Genomic DNA, 12,030 nt, shown 5'->3' with positions numbered 1-12,030 from the left:
TCTCCTGCCATGGAGAAGACAGAACATGAGGAAATTAAGAAAAATTGCACCTAGTCTACTGTCTTATTTTCACATACTCAGTTGACATTTTTTGCTGCTTCCTGGGCCCATGGAGAAAGTGTTAGAACAAAGCTGATGGAGCGGTTTGATAGAGTAACAGGCATGGTATAGTTTCACAGCATCGCTGAGAATTTTTGTGTGATTTCAAAGGAGGGTTAGAGGATGGGCCAGTCGGGGCCAGAGGCGACTGTGGTCCAAGAGGCACTCCCTTCTGACTAGATTCTGTTTTTGATATTCACATGAGACAAATAGAGGAAGGAGACAGGAATGTTTACGACTTGTGGTGATAGACCTGTTGGGGGACCAAGTCCATTCCAAGTGAAGTATTATGTCCCTCTCACCCCCTCACCTCCATGCAAGTCTTTTTTTTTTATTTTTATTTTTTTTTTATTTTTTTGACAGGCAGAGTGCACAGTGAGAGAGAGAGACAGAGAGAAAGGTCTTCCTTTGCTGTTGGTTCACCCTCCAATGGCCGCGGCGGCCAGCGCGCCAGCGCACCGCGCTGATCCGATGGCAGGAGCCAAGTACTTATCCTGGTCTCCCAAGAGGTGCAGGGCACAAGGACTTGGGCCATTCTACACTGCACTCCCAGGCCACAGTAGAGAGCTGGCCTGGAAGAGGGGCTACCAGGACAGACTCCAGCGCCCTGACCAGGACTAGAACTCAGTGTGCTGGCGCCGCCAGGCGGAGGATTAGCCTAGTGAGCCGCGGCGCCGGCCCATGCAAGTCTTAGGTCACACTGCCACACATCTCAGCAACACCCCAGCAGCGGCAAGAGACGTAGACTCAGAAATTGCGATTCAACTCTCTCACCCTGAAAATAGAGTCAGGCATGAAAGTGGTTATGGTTAGGAGGCAGTTAGGCTAGTACTGCACTGGAATTAAAAGTGTTTAACCTCTCTGGCTAACCTGCTCCTCTCTCTCTCTCTCTCTCTCTCTGTTTCTCTGATGCTGCTTATCCCACAGCCACCTTGGAAAGTAATAGACTTCAGGCCTTTCCAGTTGCAGGCTGATGCTACTTCTTGGCATATCCTGCAGCGTTTCCATGTGTAGGGACAGGTATGTCTGAAGTATGAAGAGGCAGGCAGACCTCCGCCTTCAGTTCACCCTGAGTTCTCCCCTCCTAGCTGCTGTCCCTCCAGTCGCGCAGGCACAGGAATGCTCACTGCTGGCCAGCTGCTTTCTCCTGTGGGTGCCACCAGGGAAGCTGCTCATTAGAGAAGTTTGCAGGGCTGATTTTCCGTCATTCATGGTGATTTTCCTGACTGATTTTCACTTCAGGTGTTATGTGGGGGTGGGGTGGGGACTCAGGAATTGCACTGAGGCCATTTCACTTCATCTCTGCTGGTAGAAAGTCTTCTTTGTTGAGGGAAAACTATGTGTCAGTTCTGCCAGCTGCAGGTTGTTGCATCACAATGTCAATGCTGTCAGGCCTTGAAATTAAAATTCAAATTTTAAATTTAAATTAAAAAAAACTTAGCAATACATTTTAGTGCTTTTTAATAGATTTTTAAAGCTACAATGATGCAATTATTTTTATTAAAAACATTCTAACATTCTTAGATATTTAAAAACTTAATCCTTATCACCTTACTTTTTGCTATGGTATGTGGCAAAAACATATTATTTTTCAATATAGATAGCTAGATTACTAAACCATCTAGACCGCTCTCACATTTTTTATAGTTCATGTGCTATGTGGATATATGAGAAATATAGAAATATAGGTTACTTTTCAGTAAAAATTATGCCACTGTAATTCAATTTTGATTACAATTGAAATGAGTACTTTCTCTTAACAACAGACCAATGATAATATTTATATTATGGAGTCATGACAAGTAAACCCTAAACATTTTTGAAGAAGAATAATCTAAAAAAGTCACCTTCAAAATATCAACTTACTATAAAGCTATAGTAATTAGAATAATGTGATTTTTACAGTGATGGCAACAGATTATGTGAAGACAACACAAAATAATACTTCATGTATATGGCAATTTGGCTGTAATTCACCAGAAAGAACCAGTAAGAATTTAGAGATACAACAACAATCCATGAAATACTGCATCCCTTTAAGGTTCCTTGGTTTTGAAATAGTATTTTCAAGGCAAAGTTATTTTTAAAATGTGTCAAATAACATGATATTTTCTGCATCCTCAGAACCAGAGAAACTTTCTTCTTGTACTGTTCTGTTTTACATTATTAGAAATTCATAAAGGCCAAGTGTTTTATGCTTTGTGGCATGATTTCTATTGAGTGACACTGAGGGGGAATATAAGCCAAAGAAGCTCAAAACCTATTAAGTGTAAGAGAAAAGAACAAATATAAACATTTGGAAACACCAATGGAATAGTTGCACATGTTCATTTACATTTACAATGATAATATGGTTTGAAAGCATTTAATGGCAAATTAAATACACTTTGTGAGTCTATTTGCACAATTATTCTCCCTAGTACTACTCTGAAAATTTTGAAGCACAGAATGATGAAATTACTTGCTCAAAATTACATTGTTAATATTTGAGGAGAGTCCTCCCCCATACTATTCTAGATTGTCTACGTTATTTTAAAATAGCAACAATTTACTTCTATGAATATTTAATGTCATTAACCTAAAAACCAAAATTAAAAAAAAATTAGCCACTGGGAAACATCTCCTAATGGAGATTTGTGTCCAAATTAGTCCCCTAGCATGTAGTAACTCTTTCTGCAAAATCATACTTAGTCTAACAGTTAATTAAGACCCAGAGCTATTCTAGTATTATAGCGTAACTTCTCTGAGAAGAGTAAACATGTCCTATTCATCTTTGTATTTTTCACAACATTAGGAAATGTTTTACACAGAGGAAATTCTTAATAATTATCTAGATAATTACAAATTAATATGTTTATATATGTTATTTATTTGCACTGAAGCATTAAATTTACAACAGAAATATTTTCTTTAAAGTAGTGTGCAATGGATGGAGTACAGGTGCAGGAAGATGGCCGAAGCACTTTTAGATAGCTGAGCTCCGAGGATGTGTCTGTTTCTATGCTGCAGAGGGAGACTGCCTGTGAGGGCTTCTGTGACTTTGCTCCAAAAACACTTACTGCATAGGTTCTAAATCCTGTGCTTACTAACTCTGTACTTGAGATATATAAAGTGACTTCTGATTTCTTGACAAAAGACTGATGTAAAATTGGAGGAAATAAAAAAAGATAAAATATTCACCTGTACTGTTTCAATAAATCATCTGTTTTTGACTTCTGCATCTTTAACTTTTTTATGTCTGTGTGTTATTCAGTGCATCGGTCAGTGTAATTTTACTCAAATATAACCAATGTTAAGTAGATATTATATCAATATTCTCATTGAGACATAACATCATATCTTAATTCTCATCTTGCCAATATTTATATTTTAAGAAAAGCATGGTAGTCCATTACGTCAATATGTCTTCACTTTAAATCTGAGATTCAAAATCATTGCTTAAAAAGTTATGTGTGTAAGCTCCTTTGTTTTTGAAGCTTTTTCTAATTGTTCAGTAATGCCAAATTTATCTGCTTAAAGATTTTGCTAACAAGTTTACATCAACAAGCTATGGATCACAAGATAATGTTTTCTTCTTTTAAGCTAACCATAAGTTAATCAAAATTGTGCATGTTCTTGGGTCTCTTTTCTTTTTCCAGTATTATGTTTTTGAAATTTTAAACTGTGTAGTAGAAGTTGGTTTTCAATATGAACAGAAAATAGAATAGATTTGAAAATAACATAATATGAGGCTAGCATTGTGGCTTGTGGGTTAAGCTGCCTCACGTCGTGTCAGCATCCCATATGGATATCGGTTCGTGTGACAGCTGCTCCAGTTCTTATCTAGTTCCCTGCTGTGGCCTGGGAAAAGCATTGTAAGATGGCCCAAGTGCTTGGATCCCTGCTACCCATGTGGGAGACCTGAAGGAAACCTGGCCCTACTCCAGTTATTGTGGCCAACTGGAGAGTGAACCAAAAGGTGGATGATTCTCTGTTTCTCTCTGTCTCTGTCTCTCTCTCACTCTCTCTCTCTGTGTAATTCTGCCTTTCACACAATCTTTAATAAAAGAAAATAACACAATTTAATTTTATTTTTAGTGACTAGTTGGTAGTTTCAAATTTCTATCAGTATAAATAACGCTGATCTGAACATCTAGTCCTTAAGTGTTATCTCTTTGATATAAGCATTCAGAAGAAAATTGCTTGAATTTGGGTGTGTATAGTTCTGACTTTATTTGACGTTAAAAAGTTTTCTGAAGTTGGCAATAAATTTACATTTTTAGAGGACTGAGAGAAATTGTTCTGGGACTTCATACCAGCAATATGACTTTCAAATCATACTTTAGGATGTTTCCCTATGGGAAAGATATTTCTCTGGATATTGAACAAGTAATTGCACTCTTTGGGAATTTAAGGTAAGGGAAGTAAATATAATAGAGAGAAATAAGGTTTCTGTCCAGGCCTATTATTCAACTGACACTGCCTACAACTTTCAAAATGGTGACTATAAGATCCTCTTCAAATTTATTTAATTAATCCACATGTAGACACTTAACTATGCTTGCTAATTGAGTAAACTTTCCTTGGGAAGTTTGAGAATGAGGTTCTTTTTACAGATTGCCAGCATCCTAAAATAAAAGTGGGAGCTGTAGGGTTGAAAATATGGCACCGTTTTATGTAGACTAAAGAAATAGACTTGATATTCAGAAACAACAGAGAATGGTGCATATAGGAAGGGAGGTAGGAAATATAATACATTGCATTACATCAGAATCATTAACTTAGCCAAATGGTTCATTGCTTCTTAAACCTTCACTCTCTTATTCCTTATCCGCTGTTCTCTTGAATTTATCTTTTGTCATTTTGTTGCAGTGATTCCTACATTCATTTATGTCTCTTTTTCCTTTTTTTCTACATTTTATTATTTTTATTATCCTGCTAAGCTCAGTTTACAATGGGAAACAAATTGTATACTATTCAATTTACTAAATATTGCCTACAGAATGTTATATACATAGATTTTACATTTGTGAATGTGACTATGTGTTAACATTATTTTCTCTTTCAGCTTTGCAATTTCTTTCTAGTAGGGGTATACTGTAAATGTTCATCTGAGATACATCCACTATTGCTTTTGTTTTCAAAAGATGGCAAGTCTTTTTGTCACTGAAAGGCAGAAATGATCTCTCAAGGAAGCCAGGGCAGCCTGGGTAGAGTACAGACGGAAACCAATGGGAATCCCACAGGAATTATAGAACAAAAGGTTTTAAGTGCAGAATTTGGGTGAACGTGTTATGCTAACTGGGAAGGGCTCTTCCAAAATGACTTTGTTGGTGACTGGAGAAGACCATGGCCCAGAGGGATCATGACAGTTCCCAGAAGAGATGTACCGAGTGGGAGAGCCCCACATAACACTGCGAGCACTGGCACACCTTGGGGCAGAGGGGTGAGGACCACTGCACCACTTGTGTGTCTCACTCCGTGGAGGCTATAATAGAAGGCTTGTAGGTTGCCTCCTTAGCAACATCACAGAAGTCACCACGGGGTGACCTTGCATAGCACAATGGAACCATCCACAGCAGGGATGCTATCTTCCTAAACCTGGCACCTCTGTTTCCTTGACTTTTATTTTTATTTAAAGGCAGCAAATAAAAAATACTGCAAAAAAGTAATTTCTAATAAATTATGATTTACACATAGAACTTGATAATTATCAATATTTTATACATTAAAGAGCTATCAAAGTTTTGTAAAATTTGCTAACAAACATCATAAAAAATATGTCTCAAATTATTGATTCTAACAAATATGTCTTAGGGACACAAAGTACTTCTTATCGACTCTTTGTCATTGTGGAAAGTAGATTTTACATTTCTTAGCCTAAACTTTCAGTGTAATAATGATTTTTCAGAATCATAATGATTTTTGAGAAAAATATTTGATGTTTTCCACATGAAAAACATATGTTGAGGAACAGGGATTAATCCTAGGCATACAAGGCTTAAAAAACACAAAGTAGACCAGTAGCCTTCAAACAGTTTACTACCAGACTACAGTTATTGTAAGTCATAATCTGCCTTTAGGAGGGTAATATATGCATGAGGTATGTTATAGTAGACTATGACTCTGTTGTGCCCCTGCATGGCCCTGTGAAAATGGAAGAATCTGCAGGTCACAGCATAAGGAACACTGTTGTAAAAAAGCATACAATGGCTGACATTTTTCTGTAAGTCTTATCAAGACTACCAGCTACCAGGTTTAAATTTTGTACAAAGCATTTCTGTCCTAAGGCAATGATTAAAAGCAGTACTTTTTTTTCTTTTTCTTTTTTTGCTCTGTTCACCTCCAGAGCTCATGAAGAGCTCAAAATCTTTAACACTGATGTTGACTACGAGGGAGATGATGGCAAGACCATCAATCAACAGTGACAATTCCCTCATCTCATTTTGTCAAGTGCAGCAACACGCATTGAAGACATCTGTTTGGTGATATATTAAATGAATTGCTATACACATCTCTTTTCAGATGCAAACTTTACTACACACTGAAGATAATTTACAAGAAACATACAGATTTTAGTTTGTATAAGTTCGCCAAAAACATCAAAATATATGAATTCCTAATTTATGTGTGTCTGTTATATTTCATCCAGTTATAAATTACTTTAAGCTAGCACATTAAGGAGACCTATGTGCTGTCATCCATATAGAAATGTTTAGAGAATGCAGAAAATTTCCAAGTGTAGAATTCTGAATCAACTCATTTAACTCTATGTTTTATTTTAAAATAATTTATGAACAATATTAAGATAATACACAAGTGTGATCATCTGAAAATGTTGAAATAAAATGTTTTTAGTATAGTATTTACCTAGTATTGACACTCAGGATAAATATCCTTAGCATTTAAAATAACATGAAGATAGGAATTTAAAGTTCCCCAGCCTCTGCGTCATATTTCCCACTTTTGAACCTTCCTGAGTTCCTATTATTTTCCCATACCCTCTGAGCCCCTGAGTACCTTCTTGAACATGTTATAGATTTTCTTCCCTGTATCCCATCTGCTTAACTGACGTTGATTAATGTTTGATACATACTAGAGATCTCAGAAAAAATAAAACGACACACTCCTGTCTCAAGGTTTCAAGATTTAGCAAATAAAAATTCAAGATTACCCATTAAGATAGAATATCACAATTAATAAAATAATTTTATATCTGCAGTACACTTTATGTAAATCTTGTGTGTTATCTAGTTTCAACTTTAACCAAGTGTGCAACATTTCAGCATCAACCTTATCCTGTTCTCAGGGGGTTCACCATTTTGCTGGGAATCCTGGCATATATATAAATAACTGCAACAAAATGCTCACATGTCAGATTTTGGATTTTTCACTAATCCTCAAATATCTGTTGAGTACTGGTACCTCTGTGGTAATTCCACTCTTGGAATTGTGTGTGTGTGTGTGTGTGTGTGTGTGTTTTTGACAGGCAGAGTGGTCAGTGAAAGAGAGAGAGAGAGAAAGGTCTTCCTTTTCCATTGGTTCACCCCCCCAACGGCCTCTGCGGCCCATGCGCTGCGGCTGGCATACTGTACTGATCAGAAGCCAGGAGCCAGGTGCTTCTCCTAGTCTCCCATGCTGGCGCAGGGCCCAAGGACTGCATCCTGGGCCACAGCAGAGAGCTGGACTGGAAGAGGAACAACTGGGACAGAATCCGGTGCCCTGACTGGGACTAGAACTCGGGGTGCTGGTGCCACAGGCGGAGGATTAGCCTATTGAACTGTGGCGCCGGCCTTGGAATTTGAATATAAAGAAATAGCATTAGGCTTCTCAAGGGAGTTAATGAAAAATAACAAAACAGTAGAAATTTAGGTCAGGTGTTTAAGGAAGTAATTTAGAAATCTTCAATACATGTGAAGTAGTAAAAATCACAAGTGAGTCATCAAAAGAAGTAGAGAATGCAAACTGTGAAGACATCCAATGGCAGAACTTTACAGCATATTTACAGGGGATAGAATGGAAGACAAAGAAAAAAGAGGGCTCAAAAAAAGAAAAATGAAAAAAAAAAATGCCTTGGAATGAGGATAGTTTTACATGTCAATAGACAGCAGAAAACTTTACAAAACTAAACTACATTTTTTTAAGATTTTTTTATATATTGTCAGAATTGCAGAGTGAGAGCGAGAGTGAGCGAGAGAGAAAAATCAATCTTCTGATGTCCTAAACAGCACTCTGGCCTCAGAATTAGCCCTTAAGGAATTCAGATCTGGCTAAAAAGCCCATGAGAGTATTTCAGGCATGGAAAGCCAAGACACTGTGGCAAAAAAAAAAAAAAAAAAACACCTAAATGAAAGATCTCTGCAAGTGAGATCCCAGCGGAAAGAACAGGCCATCAAAGAAGGAGGTACCTTTCTCTGAAGGGAGGAGAGAACTTCCACTTTGACTATGGCCTTGTCTAAATAAGATCAGAGTTGGCAAATTCAAAAGGCTTCTACCTGGTCTCCCAAGTGGGTGTAGGGACCCAAGCACTTGGGCCATCCTCCACTGCCCTCCCGGGCCATAGCAGAGAGCTAGACTGGAAGAGGAACAACTGGGACTTGAACCCGGTGCCCATATGGGATGCCGGCGCCACAGGCAGAGGATTAACCATGTGAGCCATGGCACCAGCCCCCTTAACAGACTACTTTTAAAATGGTATTATGTTAACCAAAGTTCCAGCATAAAGAGATGATGTTCTTCAATTTGCATAATTTGGGGGACAACCAATAAATATTATTTCTAAATATTAGGCAGTATAAATCCCTAAGCTATAATGCATTTCTCCAAGTTGATAATATTCTTGAACCATTCCTTGACCTGAAAATATGACACATAGAAGTCTGTTAGTGTGGGAAGACTGTGTGAACAGAGTGGTTCATGTAGAGAATGTTACCTTACAAAGGTGAGAACTTCCATGCAAAGAAACCATTTAAATGGCAACAGAAGAATAAATATCTCCATTTTACTACTTCTCCTAGCCTTCAGCTGGGGGCTCTGCATTGGCTAGAACCAGGTTAAAAGGAACATGGAATCCCTACTACTCAGACTACATTAGATCAGGTTCTTAGAAAACAAAAAGGTGAAGAAGGACAAAAAGTATAGACATGCGAGGCAATTGGGAAGTTTCCAGTACAATGTCTGGCAAGTTGACACAGTCAAATCCAGCCAAATAATATGTGGTATTCAGAGTTTCCTCTTCAAAACTCATCTTGACTCTTTATAATTTTTTTTTTTTTTTTCAAGTCTTTTTTTTTTTTTTTTTTTTTTTTTTTTTTTTTTTTGACAGGCAGAGTGGACAGTGAGAGAGAGAGACAGAGAGAGAAAGGTCTTCCTTTGCCGCTGGTTCACCCTCCAATGGCCGCCGCTGCAGCCGGCGCACCGCGCTGATCCTGGCAGGAGCCAGGAGCCAGGTGCTTTTCCTGGTCTCCCATGGGGTGCAGGGCCCAAGCACCTGGGCCATCCTCCACTGCACTCCCTGGCCATAGCAGAGAGCTGGCCTGGAAGAGGGGCAACCGGGACAGAATCCGGCGCCCCAACCGGGACTAGAACCCGGTGTGCCGGCGCCGCAAGGTGGAGGATTAGCCTATTGAGCCACGGCGCCGGCTGACTCTTTATAATTTAATTCATATTGCAAAATTGCCATAGCTCAACAGTATATGGATTCTAGGCAATTTTCCACAAACATGGAAAGTGTTTAGGACTATAATCTAAGACTTGGAATAGTTCCTGATTTTTAGCTCCTTAATTTGATCTGAAGTTTTTGTGTCCTTCTGAAAATTAAGAGGTAACTTTAAGCCAGAAAATATATGAAAATGAACAAACCTCAGATTAAAACTTTTTAATTAACAACAAAGTCACTTTTTCTAAAATAGAAATGTTTAGTTGGTTCTTATAAGGTAAATTTAAATTCCCCTTGTCCCATGGCAGTTTACAAAATCTAGACATCTCATTTATCTTTATCAAGACCAAAAACTTTCAACACAGGGACAATTCTCCAGAAAGCAAATTAAGCTGTTACTTTAGAACTATCATGTTGTCGTTAAACATCTTTAAAATAACATTAGAATCAATGTATTTTTGATGAACCTTTAAAATATGTACTGTTTTGTGAATTTTAGAAATTTTTCTAGTTATCTAAATGTATTTTTAGTCATTCAAATGTGTTTTCAAGTTGTTTATGTATATTATGTATATATAATGTGATTTACATATGCTATAGATTTATTCTAACAATAAACATTCAGTAGAATAAAAATGTTAATTAAAAACTGTTTTCATGAATTGGAAGACTCAGTAAATATGTTGTCTGTCTAAACTGGTCTATAAGATTTAAAACAACACCATTCAAACGTCCAGCAGGAATTTTCATGCATACAGGCAAGCTGTTTCAAACACTTAAAGAGAAGGAAAAAAATATTCAACTAGCTGAAACAATTTTAATTTTAAAAGTTAAAATTCTTAAAATCAGCTACTTATTTTTGGAAGGATAGAAATATAGTTCGATGGAAGATGAAAGACCATCCAAAAATAAATCTATACAATCATGAATTAAGTTTTGGTGAAGGTACAAAAGCCAATTGATGGAAAATGATTATTTTTTTCAACTAGAATGTCTGCAAACAAAAAGTAGTATCTCAGTTTAAACCCACACTTAATATAAAACTGAACCCAAATGATCAAAACCCTAAGTGTAAAATATATGAGAGTATCTCAAAAAGTTAATGGAAAATGGAATTTAAAGATCAGTTTAGGGACAGCTTTTGGGCACAATGATGTGCCAATTGGAATACTAATGCTAACTAGAATACACGAATTTCATATAGGAGTATCTGCTTTCTGTACAGACTCTGATTCAGCATCCTTCTAATATGTACCCTGGGATGCAGGAGATGATGACTCAAGTAATTGCATCCCTGTCACCTATATGCTAGACCTGAACTGATCTCTTAGCTTCTGGTTTCAGGCAGACACAGTCCTCCCATTCATGGGCATTTGTGGGGTGGATGAGTGGATGCAAGATATCTCTCTTTCTCTCTGTCCTTCAAATAAAATAGAAATATATAAATATGTTTTTAAAGCACAAATTCATTTTGTTATAAAATACATTTAAGTCTTATTTACTTGAAAGGAGGAAGGAAAGAGAGGAAGCGAGAAAGAGAAAGAGAGAGAGATTTATCTACCAGTGTCCACTCTCAAAACACCTGCAACAGCTAAAGCTGGGTCAGGCCAAAGTCAGGAGTCTGGATTCCATTCATGTTTCCCATATGGGTGATAGGGATTCAGATATTTGTTTCAATTTTCACTGTCTTCCCAGGTGCCTTAGCAGGAAGCTGGATCAACAGCAGAGTAACTAGAATTCAAATTAGGAACTATATATGAGATGGGGGTAAACAAAGTACTACCTTCCCCATTGTGCTAGAACACCCACCCTACAAAATATTCATGAATTCATGCATATGAAGGATTCTCAAAGAGTCCATAGAAAGTACTTATTCTGAAAAAGTATGTATGCATGGATTTCAAGTGTTGTTTGCACTAAAATAAACTTAATTTTTAATTCCACAATGTTTGTGTAGTACTTGTGAATAATAACTATAAATATTTTAGTAGAAAACATGAAAACAACATTGAGAGTTGTGAAAAGTACACTAAGTAAATATGTTAAATGGTTTACATTATAATAACAGCAAAAAATCTCTGCAAGAGACACAGAGAAAGAATGAAAAGGCAAGGCATATATGAAAATCAGACACTTGAAAAAGGATTTTTGTCCAGAATATATTAGGGATCTTCAACATCATTAGTAAAAAATGGGGGCAGACACTGTGGCATAGCCGGTAAAGCCAGTGCCTGCAGTTCCAGCATTCCATATGAGCACCAGTTCCAGACATGGCTGCTCCACTTCCGATCCAG

Source organism: Oryctolagus cuniculus, chromosome 4 (assembly GCF_964237555.1).
Source record: "Oryctolagus cuniculus chromosome 4, mOryCun1.1, whole genome shotgun sequence".
Taxonomy (NCBI): domain Eukaryota; kingdom Metazoa; phylum Chordata; class Mammalia; order Lagomorpha; family Leporidae; genus Oryctolagus; species Oryctolagus cuniculus.
This window is presented reverse-complemented; position numbering follows the sequence as displayed.